Source organism: Silene latifolia, chromosome 11 (assembly GCF_048544455.1).
Source record: "Silene latifolia isolate original U9 population chromosome 11, ASM4854445v1, whole genome shotgun sequence".
NCBI lineage: Eukaryota > Viridiplantae > Streptophyta > Magnoliopsida > Caryophyllales > Caryophyllaceae > Silene > Silene latifolia.
Window position 1 is genome coordinate 85340267 of NC_133536.1, and position 14453 is coordinate 85354719.

At 42.2% G+C, this 14453-nt stretch overlaps 1 non-coding gene across 1 annotated transcript; it reads left to right on the forward strand.

Annotated features, from left to right (window-relative positions):
• Window positions 1-1815: 1815 nt before the first annotated feature.
• LOC141616198 (small nucleolar RNA R71) lies at window positions 1816-1922 on the forward strand. Its single transcript, XR_012530559.1, has one exon. It is a non-coding gene; the product is annotated as a small nucleolar RNA R71 (small nucleolar RNA).
• Window positions 1923-14453: the final 12531 nt, after the last annotated feature.

Here is a 14453-nt window from a genome sequence, read left to right on the forward strand (position 1 = left end):
CTTGGGACCTAGATTGGCTTTATTTTATTGTGACCCTTAAACACTTTTTACGTCACATACATTTTAGGGACATATGTCTCCCTCTTTACATTTAGTTGTATAATTTGCTATTCGCGACTTTAGCGATGGTTATGTTATGAAACTTCTAGTTAGACCTTGTATGTTTGACACCTTCCAATTTGGATATTTTTATAACAGGTTATGGTTTTAAAAATTACAGGTTTTTACCCAAATGAACCTATTACAAACATATCCATGCAGTTTTTATTTAGGAATTACGTGTTTACTTTTCCGCGATAAATGAGGGTGTCACAACCTGGGTCTTCTAGTTTGTGAGGTGCAGTATGAGTCAAATAAGAACACGAATCCTCAGTTAGTGCGACAGAATGCACAGTTTCAAGTGACTTCTTTTTAGATAAAAGTTGCTTCATAAATTTCATGTAAGCAGGCACTTGATTAACTAACTCAAGAAAAGGAACTTGTACGTTTAGGCTACGAATAACATTTTCAAATTTATTAAACGATACCTGTTCCTTTGTTGGCACTAATCTCTCTGGATAGGGGGCTGAAAGAAGTAACTTAGCCCTCTCCTCTAGGTCCCTCATGCCGGCATCGGTGGACTTAGGCTGAAAGTCCACTACCTTCTCTTTGTTGTAGCTTGACCCTTCTTCAGACCGTCTCAAACATGAACCATTAATCGCCATCGGGTCATATTTCGGAACCGGGACTGACCCATCAGCATTCGGGTCTTGCCTCAATATTTTCGGAGTATTCGTACCCCGAAACAAGTGGTCCCTCAAGTTATTAAGCATTGGAGGACGAAAAGACTCACCATCAGCAGCGCTGTCAGTCGATCGACTGACCTCTACAGGACCAGAAGCTACTGTATCTCGCGGACTGGTCGATCGACTGGGTATATTAGTCGATCGACTGATATACCTGGTAATCGTCTTTTTCTTGCCACTGTTCGTTCCAGCTTTCTTCTTACTTGGTTCCGCCTCATCTTTTTCAGTGACATCCTCGACCATAGCGGGCCCATCAAGGGTAGACCCACTCCTCAAGGTAATTGCATTTAAGGTCTCCTTTTGATCAGTCTGCGTTGGTAAATGTCCCGGAGCTCGAGTTATATTCTTGCTTGCCAATTGAGCAATTTGGCTCTCCAACATTTTCATCCCGGCCTCTATAGCTTGAGACTCTTTCAGCAACAAATTTTTCAACTCATTGAAATCATAATTTTGGGATTGCTGCTGCTGCTGAGGGACATACGGAGGCTTTTGATACGGTTGCTGCTGCTTATGAGGGGGAACATAATTCTGCTGCTGCTGCTGCTGTTGTGGAGGTGGAGTCGGATTTAGGACATTTTGGCTACTCCACCTCAAGTTTGGATGGACATTCGGCTCATAATAAGTGTTTGTCTGCCTATAATGTTGAAAGGCAGCACAAGACTCAAAGGGATTAGGACAGGTTATGCGAAACATGTCCTTCTCCTCCACATCTCTTTTGCACGAAAGGACCGTCTCGAAACAAAGATTCACATGATAGATCCCTCCTTTTGAAGCTCCTCCCAACTTGTACTTATCAAATCTCGCCGTAAGAGCCTCTAATGCAGCTACAGAAGGGGATTCAGCACTCCTCCTTTGATTTCCCCTGGAATTTCCATACTCGGCTTTGTGGGTGGCCAAATCATCAATAATTTTCCACCCCTTAGTCTCTCCAACGTTCTCCTGGAACCTCCCATTAGCTGCCGCATCCAGGATGGCCCTCTGATCGTCATAGAGCCCATTATAGAATTGATTGCATAGGCTCCATTTTTCGAACCCATGGTGCGGAATAGTTCGCACCAGCTTCTTGAAACGGACCCATGCCTCATGAAAATTATCATCAGGACCCTGTTTAAAGCTCGTGATCTGAGCTCTAATGGCATTCGTCTTCGAGGCAGAGAAATATTTCTTGTAGAATGCCAGGGCCAGCGACTTCCAATCGGTGATCTCGTTATCAACTCGATCCAGGTCTCTATACCATTCCCTTGCGGCATCACGAAGAGAGAATATGAACATAGTCTCCTTCACCTGGTCCTGGGTCACATCGTTTGGTGGGGGTATGAAACAGCAGTAATCAATGAATGTCTCCATATGCTTAGCTGCATCTTCATTTGCAGCTCCCCCGAATTGGTTTCTCTCAACCAAGTTGATATAGGACGGCTTTGGCTCGAATTTTCTATCCGTCCCTGGTAATGTGAATCCCTTATAGAGATTCTCAGCTGTCGGCTCAGAGTGACTAGCTATACTCGCTTCTTCAGCCATGTCTGGAGATGTGACGGTCTCAGCTGAAGAAGTGGAAACAGGAGATGAAGGTGGATCCTCCTCAAATAAAGCGTTCTCGTAGTAACTAGACAGAGTACTCAGCTCTTCCTCTGTCGGCAATACTCTGGATGATCGCCTCAACTCACGCAAGGTCTTCTCAATCTCAGGATTGAACGGTAGTAATTCACCACCCTGTGACCTGCGCATAAGAAGAAACTACAAGTAGAATATGAGAATAGTTGAAGGAACAGATGTCCCTTAAACTAAGAAAAAGACTAAAAATAAAACAACTAAAAATTTTAAACAATTGCCTCCCCGGCAACGGCGCCAAAATTTGATACCGTCGTTTTGTATCAAAATTAAATTTATAATCCAAACTAAAACTATAGCTAGTGGCAGTCAGGGTCGAACCACAGGGAGACGATGCAATTAATAGTTGTCCGATTTTAGTCTTTAAAGTAACAAGTGTGGGGGTTTGAATTGATTTGGTCTATAGCTAAAGGCAATAAAAGACAGTAAACTAAGTAAACGGATGAAATCAAGAATTAAAAGGGTGCTAAGATGGTCGGTTCACTATAGTTCGGCGGCAGCATACTAGGTAGGTCTAAAACAAACACGTGAGACGGGAAAATAAGAAGTCCTCTCGGTCCATTCTTACAGGTAGCATCTTTCGATCTCGCTACAGGTCCCTAATATCACTAATACTAACTTTCGTCCTGAAAAGTGACTAAAAAGGCTAAATTAACTCATCTCTCGATCTTATTAATTTAGTCGTCTTAATTAGGTAGGCTATTTCCCTTCCCTATCTTTCGATCTTTATTGGGTCGGTCAATTCCTAGGCATTCAACTAGTCGCGTGCACTCGATTCGTCAAATATAGCAATTTAATTAATTAAAACGAAGGTAAAACTCACGTGGCCAGTCGATCGACCAGGGTGTGCGGTCGATCGACCAAAGCGCGATTTAGGTCGTACTATTCTAATGCCGCCTACGATACAGATTCCCTACATCCTAGCACAAGGTATTTAGCTACTCATAACTATGATGAAAACAACAACAAGATTAAGGAATAAAACTACTGAATTCATGCTTGAAATAATTAAACAAACAAATAACATAAAACGATAATTTCGGCTTCGGGAAACTAATCTAGCAATTCTATACTATCAGCGAATTAAAGCAATAAAACGGAATATAATAACAGAAGAATACCGTATAAAACAGGAAGGAAAGATCAAACCCGAATGCAAAGAGTAAACTTTATTGACGGAAAGTAATCTAACTAATGAATGTTTAGAACTTGATGATAAAATTGAAGTAAAGCTTGATGATTATTCTGAAAACCTAAGTTACGTTATATAGGAATATACGTAACACTTATTTCCTAAACCTTATATACAATGGACTTCTTAATTCTCGATCTTTTTATTTGCGTCAGATTAGCGGCTTGGTCGATCGACCACGGGGACCGGTCGATCGACTGGACTATGCCGAACAGTAGCTTCTGTAAGTCGTGGGTTGGTCGATCGACCATGGAGGTCAGTCGATCGACTGCTTTAGCTGATAGTCCGCTTCAAATTTCTCGTGGATTTGTCTTTTGGGCCTCGAAATGCGCACCAAGCTCGTTCCTTGAGTAAATACTTCACGTTAAATGTAATGCAAGGCACTCGGGGACGGATTTAGCTTGATTTCCGCTGGATTCTTCACATTTCTGCAATAATGTACAAAAACACGAAAGTAGACGGAAATAGGGAGAATAGTAGCATAAACTACATAAATGAGGTCTGAAATGCGTGTAAAATGGGGTGTAAAACATCATATAAATGACACGCATCAACGACATTCTACTTTATTCAAAAACTAAAGAAGAGCATGAACAACATTTGAGGCTAGTTTTATAGACCTTGAGGGATAATAACTTGTATGCAAAATTCAATAAGTGTGAGTTTTGGCTAGAGAAAGTTGCATTCCTTGGCCATGTGATTTCGAAAGAGGGAGTGTCGGTAGACCCAAGTAAGATTGAGGTAGTGTCTAAATGGGTAGCACCAAAGAATGTGGCTGATATTAGAAGTTTTTTGGGGTTAGCTGGGTATTATAGGAGATTTGTGAAGGATTTCTCAAAATAAGCTAAGCCCTTAACAACTTTGATGAGGAAAGAAAATCGGTTTAGGTGGGATGAGAGTTGTGAGACAGTATTCCAAACCCTTAAGGAGCGCTTGACCACAACTCCTATCTTAGCCTTACCAGAGGGGAGTAAATTTTGAGGTGTATACTGATGCCTCAAACAATGGGTTGGGGTGTGTCTTGATGCAAGGTGGAAAAGTGATAGCCTATTCTTCGTGTCCGTTGAAACCATATGAAGATAATTACTCTACCCATGATCTTGAATTGGGAGCTGTAGTTTTTGCACTGAAGTTATAGAGACACTACCTATATGGAGCGACATTCAAGGTGTTTTCAGGCCATAAGAGTTTGAAGTATATTTACACTCAGAGAGAGTTGAATATGAGACAGAGGAGGTGGATAGAGCTTATTAGTGATTATGATATGGAAACTGTGTATTATGAGGGGAAGGCAAATGTGGTGGCAGACGCACTAAGTATGAAATCTATTTATCACCTATGCAGTGCTTTGTCCCGCGTGAGCTTGAGAGATGAAATTGAAAGATGGGGGTTCATGTGATAAGAAAAAGAGAGAATATTAATGATTTGACTATAGAGCCTGAGTTGTATTATGAGTTCAGGAGAAGCAGCAATATGATTTGACAATGGCGAAATGGTGGGCCCTTACTACCAGTGGGGAGACTACACGGTTTGGGTTAGTGTTGATGGTAGCCTCCGCTTTGAGGGCCGTTGGTGTGTTCCTAATGATGACGAATTAAAGAGAAGTATTTTGTCTGAGGCTCATAATACTCCATATTCAGTTCACCGTGGAGGAGATAAATTGTATAAAGACTTGAAGAAAACATTTTGGTGGCCTGGAATGAAAAAGGAAGTAGCTGAATTTGTAGCTAAGTGTTTGACTTGTCAGAGGGTTAAAGGAGAGCATAAGAGGCCTCAAGGGAAAGTGCAGCCCTTGGAGGTTCCTGAGTGGAAATGGAAGTGTATATCTATGGATTTTATTGTGGGTTTACCTAGGATTCAAAGGAGAAACAATATGATATGGGTAATAGTGGATCGAGTAACTAAGTCTGCTCACTTTATTCCTACGAAAGATACCTAGAGTAAGGCTGAGTTGGCTAAGGAATATAGGAGGAATGTGGTGAAATTGCATGGGATTCCTAAGGATATCGTGTCAGATAGAGATTCAAGGTTTATATCTAAGTTTTGGAAGGAGCTGCAAGATTCTTTGGAAACACAATTGAAGATGAGTACAACATTTCATCCTGCGACAGACGGTCAGACGGAGCGAACCATCCAGACACTAGAAGACATGCTTCGGGCATGTATTTTGGAGTTTGGAGGGTCTTGGGAGGAGAAACTAAATTTGATTGAATTCTCTTATAATAATAGCTACCATGCCAGTAACGGAATGGCTCCTTTTGAGGCCTTGTAATGTTGGAGGTGTAGAAGTCCAATTTAATGGGATGATAGTGCCAAGAGGATGGTGGTGGGACCTGAAATGGTCCAAGAGATGATTGAGCAAGTTCAAGTAATTAGAAAGAAGATGAAAGCTGCACAAGATCGTCAGAAAATTTATGCAGATTTGAGGAGATCCGAGATTGTGTTCAATGTTGGTGATAAGGTGTTGCTTAAAGTGTCGCCAATGAAGGGACTCATGAGATTTGGGAAGCGTGGAAAGTTAAGTCAGAAATATGTAGGACCATATGAGATTCTGGATAGAGTTGGGGAGGTAGCATACCATCTTGCACTACCTCCATCATTAGCAAGAGTCCATAATGTGTTTCACGTGTCACAACTGAGAAAATATGTGAGTGACCCGTCACACGCGCTGGAAATTGAGAATATTAAACTGGACGTTCAACTTACTTATGAAGAATTTCCTAAGGAGATATTGGACACCAAAGTTCGCAAGACTAGGAATAGTGAATTGTCTTTAGTGAAGGTGCTATGGTCTAATCATGAGGTGGAGGAAGCTACTTAGGAGACAGAAGTCTCTATGCGCGAGAAGTATCCACATCTTTTACATTAGGCATGTATATGACTACGGGGACGTAACATTGTTTTTAGGAGGGTGGAATGTAAAACACCGTTTAATTCAGTAATTTATACATTTTTAGTAGGTTTGTGTTTTATTAGTTTTGGGTGAACTTTGGGACGAAGTTCATTTTAAGGGGGGAAGATTGTAATACCCGTAATTTGTAAGGTTTAATTAACATTTTATATTTTAGTATGAGTCGGGATTAATAAGCGAGACGATTTAGAAAATAAAAAAAACAATCAAACATAACTCGGTTGGGCCGTGGCATTATGAGGGCTAAATACCCATTTGTATATACACTCTAATAATTAGACCAATTTACCTTATTTTCACTATCAAACACAAACACAAGAAAAAAATAAAATAGGTAAGAGGAATTAGTCAGACGTGAGAACGACGAAGCAGCGCAAGGGAGAAGGGGGTTTTTGATCGGATTTGTGAGACGATTTCTTAGCTTATTTTAATCAAAAATCGTAAGTAAGATTATTCTAACCTCTTTAATTCGAGTATTAGCTTGATTAGTGTAGTGTTTATGTCAATTTGTTTAACACTAGAAATTAATTTGGGGGTTTTGATTATACTTTGTTGAGATGGTTTTATAAGTATGGATTGACAAATGATTGGGGTTTGGTTAGCCTAGATTGTATTAAGATGAGTTGTATTCAATTGTTATACCGTCTTATACATCGTCTTGAGACCGTCTTATACATGAATTGTAGGTGTCTTGTGTAGTGGGGTTATGTGTTTGCGCGAATTGATAAACATAGAAAATTCAGAGGCGTCTAATTAGGACCGTCTGTAAGTATTTAACGCGTCTAATAAGCTGGTAACTTTTGTCTGGTCCTTTTCAGAAGACCACGAATTCGAGTCAGAGTCGGAGTCGGAGTCGGAATCAGAGTCGGAGTCTAGAGAAGTCCCTAGAGAGTCTCCTCCTATCGTCACTCCCAATTCCCTTATTTCTCCTAGCATAGTATCGAGTAGTAACAGTAGTTTGGGAAATGTCCCAACAGCTGTCCCTTTGCCGCCACTGACTACTGAACAAATGGCTTCTTTGTTTCAACTCTTTTCAAAATTTAATATGAATAAATCATATTCTGCTTACTCTTTGTGTTATTCTGAATGCAATTCTATTTACGATGATGATGAGGATGACCCAGACCCAGATTCCATCGAACTACCTCCCTACATAGCTAAAGAAATATTACAAGAGGGGGAAGGGGCACCAGTTATAGAGAACACTGAATCCATCAACGTAGGAACCGAACTAGAACCCCAAGAACTTAGGATATGGACAACCTTGAGCCCAACCGAAGGGGCTAGTTTCATGGACCTCCTGCACGAGTTCAAAGACGTTTTTGCTTGGTCCTACAAGGACATGCCAGGGATCGACAAGGACATTGCAGTACACAGAATTCTAATCAAACCAGGTTTCAAACCTGTAAAACAGAAGCTTCATCGAATGAGGACAGAATGGGCTCTTAAGATCAAAGAAGAAGTCGATAAACAATTCAAAGCCGGGTTCATCAAAGTTTCCGAGTATTCAGATTGGGTAGCCAATATAGTACTCGTACCCAAAAAGGATGGGAGAATCCGTGTTTGTGTTGATTTCAGAGACTTGAACAAAGCGAGTCCCAAGGACGATTTTCCTCTACCACATATCGACATATTGGTAGACAATACGGTAGATCACGCGTTGTTGTCCTTCATGGATGGGTACGCGGGATATAATCAGATCAAGATGGCCATAGAAGACATGCATAAGACCGCCTTTGTTACTCAATGGGGCACCTATTGTTATACTGTTATGCCATTCGGATTAATCAATGCTGGAGCTACGTATCAACGCACTGCAACCACGCTCCTACATGACATGATGCATAAAGAAGTAGAGGTGTACGTAGACGATATGATTGTCAATTCCAAGGATAGAGAAGGGCACATTAATAATCTTCGCAAATTCTTCCTAAGACTACGAAAGTACAACATGAGGCTCAATCCTTAGAAATGTGCATTTGGGGTAACGTCAGGCAAGCTTCTGGGATATGTCGTCAGTCAACGAGGAATTGAAATCGACCCTTCCAAAATCAAAGCTCTAATCGAAATGCCACAACCTCAAACATAAAAGGAAGTTAGAGGATTTTTAGGCAAGGTGCAATATATAAGTCGATTCATATCGAAACTTACCATGATCTGTGGACCCATCTTCAAAAAGCTAAAGAAAACAGATCACACCATATGCGATGACGACTGTCAAAAGGCGTTCGATAAAATCAAGGAGATACTAGCGAAACCACCAGTGCTCATGCCTCCCCAATGAGATCAACCTCTTGGTTTATATCTCAGAGTGACCGAAACAGCCATGGGGGCTATGCTAGCACAAACCGTCGGAAAAGAAGAGAGAGCTATCTACTCCCTTAGTAAGAAGTTCTTCGAATATGAATGCAAGTACACACCACTCGAAAAGACATGCCTCGCTCTTGTGTGGGCAACAAAGAAGCTACGCCATTACATGCTTAGCTACTCTGTCAAGGTGTACTCCAAAATGGATCCTGTTAAATACCTCTTCGAAAAACCCGTTCTCAACGGACGCTTGGCAAGATGGACCTTAATGCTCTCAGAGTTCGACCTCAAATACGTACCTCTGAAGGTTATAAAAGGGCGCGCCGTCGCTGAGTTCTTCACAGATAATCCCATCAACGACACCTAAGCAGTAGAAACATGGTCATTTCCAGATGAGGACATACTCAAACCAATGTAGACTCTTGGGACCTTTATTTTGATGGAGCATCGAATCTAAGAGGATTTGGAATAGGAGTATTGCTCATTTCTCCTGAAGGCGAGCATACACCACTCTCTGTCAAACTCGACTTCGAGGTGACAAATAACGCAGCAGAATACGAAGCTTGCCTCATTGGGCTACAAACGGCAGTAGGTTTAGGCATCAAGAATCTTCGAGTTCACGGAGATTCATCCTTGATCATCAACCAAATTACGGGATCTTGGAAAATTCGAAGTGAAAGTCTAGCACCCTATCAGGCCCGGATAGACCAAGTTGCCCAATTCTTCAATCAAGTGACTTATCTACACCTACCTCGAGAAGAAAATCAGTTTGCAGACGCTCTTGCAAAACTTGCATCTCTGATTAACATGCCAGACAATATGGTAGAAATGCCTTTATGCATCGAACGATGGTCAGAACCAGCCTACGTGCACCATATCACAGATGAAGAAGAAAACCCAGGGGAACCTTGGTTTCAAGCCATTCTAAACTTCAAGCTCAATGGCACCTATCCGCCGGATATGGATAAGAGAGGACAACGTGCTATACGCCTGCTCGCTTCTCAATAGATCCTTATGCAAGGAGAATTGTATAAAAGAACACCTTTTGGTGTAGTCTTGCGTTGTCTTGATCATTTACAGGCACAGAAAGTGATGGAAGAAGTCCATGATGGAGAATTTGGCCCTCACATGAGTGGACCAATGATGGCAAAGAAAATCACGCGCCTTGGATATTACTGGACCACAATGGAATCCGATTGCATCAAATATGTCAGACATTGTCACAACTGCCAAATCTTCGGGAATGTGCAACACGTCCCTCCTTCACTACTCTACACCATGACATCTCCTTGGCCATTTTCTGCTTGGGGAATCAACATCATCGGGAAAATCACCCCAGCCGGAACAGGAGGTCACTGTTTCATTTTGGTGGCTATCGACTATTTCACCAAATGGGTAGAAGCAGCATCCTACACTAGTCTCACAGCCAAAAACGTGGCAAAGTTCATACAAACCAATATCATTTGTCGATATGGTTGCCCACATGAGATTATCAGTAACAATGGGTCACATTTCCAGGCTGAGGCTGAACAATTGCTAGCCAAGTACAAAATCAAACACCACCGTTCCTCGCCATACAGACCACAAACTAATGGCGCAGTGGAGGCAGCCAACAAGAATGTTGTCACAATCCTCAAGAAAATGATCGATAATTATCGAGATTGGCCAAGTAAGATACCATTCACCTTATGGGGATATCGCACATCCGTTAGGACGCCCACTGGGGCTACTCCTTTCTATTTGACTTACGGCATGGAAGCTGTGCAACCAGTTGAGCTAGAAATCCCATCCTTACGCATTCTACTCGAAACTCAAATTCCAGAAGTCGATTGGAAGAAAGATAGATATGAAGAACTCATCCTCTTGGATGAACGAAGATTGCGCGCATTACATAATGTGCAAACATATCAGACACATATCAAACGAGCCTTCAACAAAAGGGTTAAGCTTAGAAACATCAAAGAAGGAGATTTAGTCCTCAAATCAGTTAGAGCTCTTCTACCTGTCGATCCACGAGGAAAGTTCAAACCCAACTGGGCCGAACCGTTCTTGGTCAAGTCCATACTCCCAGGGGCTGCAGTTAGAATCACAGACCTAGATGGGAACGAATTTGCTAACCCAACTAACCTCGACCAACTAAAACGATATTATGCCTAGAATAGGACAAAAACGTGCCACGCGTAACACCCACGTGCCGCTCATGCGACACGAAATAAAAACGGCCCCTGGCCCGCTGAAATAAAGCTCATGTCACCTTGCTCTTGCATCTTGACAATTCGTCATCCTTATATCATCAAATTAATCAAATTGTGTTTTAGGAGTAAGTAAGGCCCATGCTCAATTTCTAGTTCGCTACAAGCTCTTGCTTAGAACAATTATTCTTTTACATTTACTCGAACTACGCGCAAGGGTTTGATTTTATTTTTAAAATGAATACGTAGGCTATCCTTCATAGGATACAACCCATTATTTTAAATGTAAATAGAAGGACATTTGCATTTGCATTTGAAATTCGACAAGAATAATAAAAGGGAAATCACAATAGTTTCATAACTAAGTAATCTTTTATTCATTTTTTTTCCTCCATAAATAATAATAATACGCCACTTAATATAAAATGCTAAAAAAATAATAATAAATAGGCTAGGATTCTAAAAACCCCACCACTTATTACAAATAATAATAATAATAAATAATACTACGACTTAGGCTACTCTTCCATCTTTCCCTTGCCTGTGTCATTTTTATCATACTTTTTATCTCGACCACGAGCCGGGCACTCCTGTGCTATCTCGGACCTAATCACTAAAGGTCTCTCTCGCGGTCTAGCTTTACCATTTCGATCAACCACCATCTATGCGGCAGGAGAAGTCTTCGGTTTCTTCGACGGATGAACAACTCGGAATCCGGCTTCTTCCTCCCCCTCAGTCAAATATTTCTGGTTCTCCTTTGCTACCTCACGGATCTTTTAGTCAACAGGCTCACGCTTCTGCAATTTCTCGCGCTCCTCGGGAGTGGTAGCCTTCCTCTACTGCAAATAAGAATCTGATACCCACAATGAACTAACAGAAGGATGTAGGAACCACATGTTCCTCTGAGCCCATTTGAGGGCCCACTCTCAACGACTCTCGGCAGTATGTGCCACTGCAGTCTGAGGAACGGTATCAAGCTTAGGAATCCTCTGTTTAAGGCTCACATGCCTCATCAATCTCTCCGGGAAGATGCATACCAAGAATTCCAAGCCAGGATTGCGTACCGATCGAGTAGGATCTAAAGATGACACTCCAGTAACTGACTTGAGATGCCACCATGGCACAACCCATCTGATCAAGGGACCACCTTCGTTTTTCAGCTTGTTCTCCCAATAGTTACAAACCCGAGTGAAGTCCACCATATAGAGCCTGGTCCTCATTACAATCGACCTGGCATGATATCCGGGTACATTAGCTAGAGGCTCGATCAACCGCAGACGCTCCATGAGCCAAACCTACCAAAGACAGGAATTAATATCCAACCAAAAAAAAAAAAAAAAACGAAACCAAAAAAAAAAAAAAAAAAAGAGAAAGAAGAAAAAAAAAAGAAAAACGGTTGGTATTATACATGAAGGTTCTTACCTGCAAAATGATAGGACGTCCCAAACAAGGAAGCTCGCGGTTGGCTTTCCTGTTATCCAGCCCCAAAATGATCTCTCCTAGGCACAGACAAGCTGGGCTCCTGCGCAGCTCCATTTGCTCAATCAAGCTCAAGTAACGAGGATCTCCTCTCATTTCCTTATCAACATGCCCTTGGAGGACATGACCATGCAGTAGGCAAAACCCGAATGCCCTACGCCTCGCCACATAAGAGATAGAAGGGTCTTCCCTGTTTATAAATCGATCAATAAAATCGAGCATACGGACTCCTTTTGAGGTTACAAGATGGTCAACCTCAGCTTTAGTCAGTCCAAGCAAATCTCTAAACTTGCTTTAATATCCTTGAGAGCTAGAGGGTATAGCAGACATATTTTCTGGGTCCAAGCAAATAAATCCGAGCGCAAAGTTACAGTAGAAAAGTTTAAGGGAGAGATTAAGGGGGCGTTTGGTTAGGGGGAATAGGGAAAGAGAGAGAATAAAAATGGTTGATTCCTTTTGTTGTTGTTTGTTTGACACAAAGAAAGGGTAATCCATACCCCCTACCCCCTATCCCCAAAACCATTCTCATCCTTACCCCTCCCCCTCTTGGGTAAGCCCATAACCCCATAATCCCTTCTTCCTCCTACTCTCTATTTCCACCACTCCCACCAACACCCACCACACCCTCTCACACCGTCAACCACTGCCACCTACACCCTACACCCACCACACCGACACAACCACCACCAGGGACGCCGACACAACCACCACCAGCGATGCCGCCTGTCCACGATATCCCATATCCTCAACCACTAAACATCACACCAACACCTTCAGTAACTCTCCCACCCCACCAACCACCACCAACACCTTCCTCGGCCACACCACTGCAACCGCCCGACGCCGGCCACACCAGATCTGGTGTTTTAAGGGGTGGGGGAGGGGTTTTCGAAGGGCTGTGGTGGATTTTTAGAATGAATAAGGTGTTTGGGGTCGGGATTGTGGTGTTTGTTGAGGGCGTGAGGCGCGGTGATTAGGTTCGTCGTGGGGTACCGTGAGGATGATCGTCGGCGCCGCTACTTGTGGTGGTGTCGGTGTAGATAATGGTGGCAGGTGGTGTGTAATGGTGGTGTAGGTGGTGGATGTTGGCTTTTAATTCCCTTTTCCTCTAATTGTCAACCAAACACCCAAGTATAATATGGGTGATCCCATTCATTTCCCTCTCTTACCCTTTCTTGATTTCATTCTCTTACCCTTTCCCATACCAAACGCCCCCTAAGAGTAAAGAGTGGCGTTCTTAGATCAGTAAAACGTAATTAAAAACCCAATTATCAAAGCTTAAATAGAAAAACAAAGGTCTTCTCGAAAATAAGCCCAACACGGGTTAATTAATCCTGCGTAACATCAAAACCTCTCGATCGAGCAGTATAAAACCACTCGATCGAGGTCTTCAGCAGATAATCCTCTCGATCGAGCAGAAAAGTTACTCGATCGAGGAAACCCAGAAAACAACATTTCGATCGAGTAGAGTAAAGTACTCGATCGACCTCTTCAACACTCCTAACCACTCGATTGACTAAACAAACCCATCGATCGAGTGTTCTTCCTCCAAGTCAGCTTCAAAACATCATTGACTGCTTCGTTGACCATCCTTCACGCATCCCAAAGCATAAGTCTCGTTCTAACATTCCCGTCTCCTCAAAATGCATGCAAAACAGGACGAAAAGAGTACGGTTTCACCACTTTCAGGTTAATTTATGCAAAACAGACAAAACAACCCAAAGTAGCCAATTCGGGGCATATTGCAATACAAAACGGTATAAAAATGCATAGAAATACGTGCAAAATAAGACTAAAAAGACTATATAAAATGCACGTACCAGGCTCTTGCCCAAAACAAGTCCAAAATGAAGTCCTAAATGTACAAAATGTGTGCAGTACAGACAACAGAAACAACACAAAAAACAAAGACAACTACTCCTGGTCCCCACCTCGCTCGGTGACCCTGGCCTCGAGAGCGGCAATCTCGGCGTCCCGGA